Raw genomic sequence first — 4,700 nt, forward strand, 5'->3', positions numbered from 1 at the left:
TGTAAAATTGTAAATGGAGAGTGTGTGGCAGCACAGCACAGGGTGGTTGTAATAGACTTGGAAATAAAGAACACAGTAAAAGGTACACCTGAACGTGTCCCTTCAACAATCAAGTGGTGGAAGCTGACACAAGGGAAGGAAGCGACGCAGGAATTTAAGGAGAGTACTGAGGGAAGTTAGACTGCTAGAGTGAGTGCAAGAATGATGGCATAACAACAGTATGGTGATAAAGAGAGCGGGTGGAGAGGTGTTGGGAAGACATCTGGAAAGAAACCACCAGACGATATAGAAACCTGGTGGCGGAATGATGAAGTGAAAGAGGTGGTGAAAGCCAAAAAAAAGATGTACAAAAGATCTGGAAAAATATGAACAGCAAGAGGATAAGGAGAAGCACCAAAGACATAAGAAACGAGTAAAGAAGGCAGTTGCACAAGAAAAAGCATGAGCATTAGATGACATATACAAAGAGCTGGAAACACTAGAGGGGGAGAGAAAAATTCACTGAACTGCAAAGTAGAGGGACAAGAACACCAAAGACTACCCCCATATAAAACAAGTTAAGGATGGGAATGGAGTGGTTTTATGCAACGAAGATAAGATAAAGAAATGGTGGAAGGAATATTATGAACACCTGTTAAATAAAGAAAATCCTAGAAAATTCTTTGAAGTTGGATTCCAGAATCTTGGTATGACACATACTATTAGCAGGAAGTACAGAAGGCACTAAAGAAGATGAAAAATGGTTAAGCAACAGGACCACAAAGAATTCCTGCATAGGTGTGGAAGAACCTAGGAGAAGAAGGAATAGACATGCTGTGGGACCTAGCAAAGAAAATATACAGTCAGGAAAAGATACCAAAAGAATGGAGAGAAAGCTTTATATGTTTATATGTACACACACACACATACAGTATATATACACACACACACACACACATATATATATATATATATATATATATATATATATATATATATATATATATATATATATATATATATATATGCTGATATATATACATATATACACATACACACACATATTAATAAGGTTTCAAACTGACCTACTTACTGTATTCCTTGATCAGGGATCCAATTCTGGGGTCTAGCTAGAGAACAGGAAACTTACTATGAAAACTTCGTCACTCTGACTGCAATTCCTAAGTCAGGTGGAACCTTGAATACATATCAGTTGGGCTAAAGGCTGTATTTCAACAAGGAATTGTTGCAGATAAGCACTTAGGTTTCCTTTAAATGGAATATATTTACAATTAAACACATCAGTCAAAAGAATACGGAATGATAGGCAGCTAAAGTAATGTTCTGCCACATGGTTAAATAATTCAGGGATTGTTCAAATATTGAAGAAACTATAGGGAGTCCTCTTGAAAAGGACACTGAAGAACTGATTGCAGTGTGATTGCCACCACAACAAGCACAAGACAAGCAGTTGTTTCTACAGCTAGGGACACTGTCTGCAATTACAAAATGCCAGCGATTACGTTCGGAAAATTATAACGACGTCGTTTGAATCGAGGGTTGCACAGTTGCACATAACTCGATTCTGGTGCGAGATGCTTACGTTAAAACTTCACACTGGGCTAACTGAGTCAAGACTTTGTGAGAAATCGCACTTCAGAAAAGAAAATTAAATTCGGTCATCAGAAAAGAAAAATTAAATTCAGTCAAAGAGTAAAGTTACGTAACTGTTGAAATAACCTCAAATCAGGGATGTTACCTTAAAACGGAGCGATGGAGAGCCTCGTCTAATTTTTACCAGACGCTCAGGGATGAATTTAATGGGTCACGCTTGGAATTTACTGGGGGTGGCCGCAAGGTGGCTACGGGAATAACTCAAACGGAGCAGCAAGAGACAGGTGTGTTGGATCTGGCGCCAGAAGGGTTTCCCAGGCTGAGGCCAGCTGTGCCTGGCTTTTTATGCCCTTAGAGGATTATTTTTTGGCTCTTCTCAGAAGGCGCTGAGATCGTCGGCATCTGGCCTTAGGGGTCAAGATGGAGGCTCAGTCATGTGTCATGATCTCAGTTTTCAGTGTCAAGACCTTCCAAATCCTGGTAACCTCTGGCAACCCATGTTTGCCAGTTTCTCTGGGGACTCAACCTTTCTGGTGGGTTTCGGCAGGCTTCCGTCTCCATTTACCTTTTATCTGAAAAGAGGTAATTCAAGCAGTCACAAGGTCTTGGGAAAGATAAAGATTTGCCAAAAAGGGGAGCATGAAGAGAAAGTTATGTAGAGGGTTAGTTTATCATGGCCTTCCTCCATTAGTTATCAGTATGAAGATACTACATTTGTTTTATAAATCAGTTTGGAAGTTGGGTTTGCTTATAGAGTGGTTTTCCATGTTACAATATATATATAATCAGCCTAAAAAGTAATAAAAAGTGCCCAATTGGCTGCGGTGGTAAGGGTGGATCTATCCAGCTCTAAGAAATGTATCTGAATTCGACAGGTATAAATATGTAAGAGAGGAAATAGACTTTTTCCTTTTCATGGTCAGGTTGGCAACGTGACCTCGGTTCGAATCCTGCTTTAGACCTCAGAGTTACTTCATATTCTTGCATTTGAACCTAGGTTTTGTAGTGACAAGCGTATCTAAAAAGGTGTGAAGAATTCGAGAAGATTAGAGGGCACAGTGGATAGTAACATTACTTGTATATCTGGATACAAATTCAATATACACATGTGTTAAATATAAAATGAACATAAGAATTTTATAGAATATGCCACACCATTTTAAATATACCGCCATTTTTCGAAAGTATGTTCACATTTCAAATCGATCGCCATATTAAGACTACATTGAGATTATATGTATGTGCATGTTTTTATTATATATATATATATATATATATATATATATATATATATATATATATATATATATATATATATATATATATATATACATACATACATACATAATCGTGAAGTAATTATAACCCTTATGAATGTGTTCATCGATGTGAATTAAGAACACACTTAAGAGAGGGCCGTCATTTTTAAAATAGTGTGATAGGTGTTCTATAACATTCTCACGTCTTATCTTACTCTTGACTTATTTTTGTGTATTTTTTATGCATTTTCCTACTCTTTTGAACATTCTTGAGCATAGGGATTTTAGCTTGATATTCTAATGAAGCTGCTTCATTAACTGATAGTTTCCTTGACACTGTATATAATTTAATATAGTGAAAATATTTGGAGTCGTGTTGTTCTAAAAAATATTCTTTTCTCGTCTGACTTGTGGAGCTTATTTCATTGTGCCACTTCCCCAAAATAGAGGGAATAAGGAACTCCGTACTATTACTTCACTTTCCCAGCAGGAGAAATATATTCTGTACTGTAAGCACTTTGCCAACAGATGGAGCAAGATACTTCATAACGCGAGTTAATTTCCTAAAAGAATGATTATGGAACTCCACACAATAAGTCACTTTCCCAAGTGGGAGAAAATAGTTCCATGAAGTAAGTCACACAATCAACTGGGTGAGAAAGGAACTCCACGCTGAAAGTCACTCTCCTGGAGGAGAAAGGAACTTAGTCCTCTAAGTCACTCTTCTGGAGGGAGAAAGGAACCCAGTACTGTAAGTCACTTTCCAAAGAGAGGGAGAAAAGAACCTCGTAATTTAAAGTTGTTTTCCTAACAAAGGGAGAAAGGAACTCTGCACTGTTAGTCGCTTCCCCAACAGTCGCTTTCCAGCAGAAGGTGAAAGCAGCTCTGTACTGCAAGTCACTTTACCAAAGAGTGGGAAAGGAGCTGCATATTTTATAATTCACTCACAACAGGGAAACAGTAACTCTAAAGCGTAAGTTATTTCCCAGAGTGAGTACGGAACTACATACTGAAAGACACTTTTCCAGCAGATTGAAAAAGGAATTGTGTGCTTGGTCACTTCATCAACGGAGGAAAAAGTTATTCCACATTCTAAGTCACTTTCCAACAGATCAAGGAAAGAACTTTATAATGTGAGTCACTTTCAAAGAGGGAGAAAGGATCCCCATACTGTAAAATATTTTCCCAACAGAGAATTAAAGCAATTACTTACCTTAAGTTACTTTCTTCAGAGGGAGAATGGAACTCAGAACTGTAATTGACTTTCCCAACAGAGTATGGAAAGAACTTGGTACTGTGAGTTAGCAAGGACTGAAGAATAAAAAAATTGAGGTACATTTGCAAAGGAACGCTTGGGACAATCCCGTTGTTTATGTTGTAGTTTGTCATTGGAACCTTTGCCGTAGATATTCCTTATTTGTTTGAAAATTCTCTGTCTTCCGTAAGTGCACTTTTCATATAAAGGTTATTCTTAAAGTTTCGTAGTGCGGTGAATATTCTTTGGCTCTATATTTTGAATTTATATGCTATATTCTAAATTTCTGAGGCACGTTTTTAACATTCTAGTGTCGCTTCTATAATAATCTGTTGAGTGTTACTAAAGCTCGAATGAATATTCCTTTAATGTACCGACATATATTCATGAATACTTGGATGAATGCAAGCTTTTTACTATTCCTTTGTATGTAATATTTGTGTTACTCCCCTTGTTAGTTTTTAAACGTTATTTCACCTTCTATTGTCCCTATGTTTGTCTGGGCTCCTTTGTGGCCTCCCTGTGGTCGTCCAAACGATGTTGTATCACGCAAACACACACAGACCACCTTTTTCACTGTGTCGGTTATGGCA

This window comes from Macrobrachium rosenbergii, chromosome 50 (genome assembly GCF_040412425.1).
Source record: "Macrobrachium rosenbergii isolate ZJJX-2024 chromosome 50, ASM4041242v1, whole genome shotgun sequence".
Lineage (NCBI taxonomy): Eukaryota > Metazoa > Arthropoda > Malacostraca > Decapoda > Palaemonidae > Macrobrachium > Macrobrachium rosenbergii.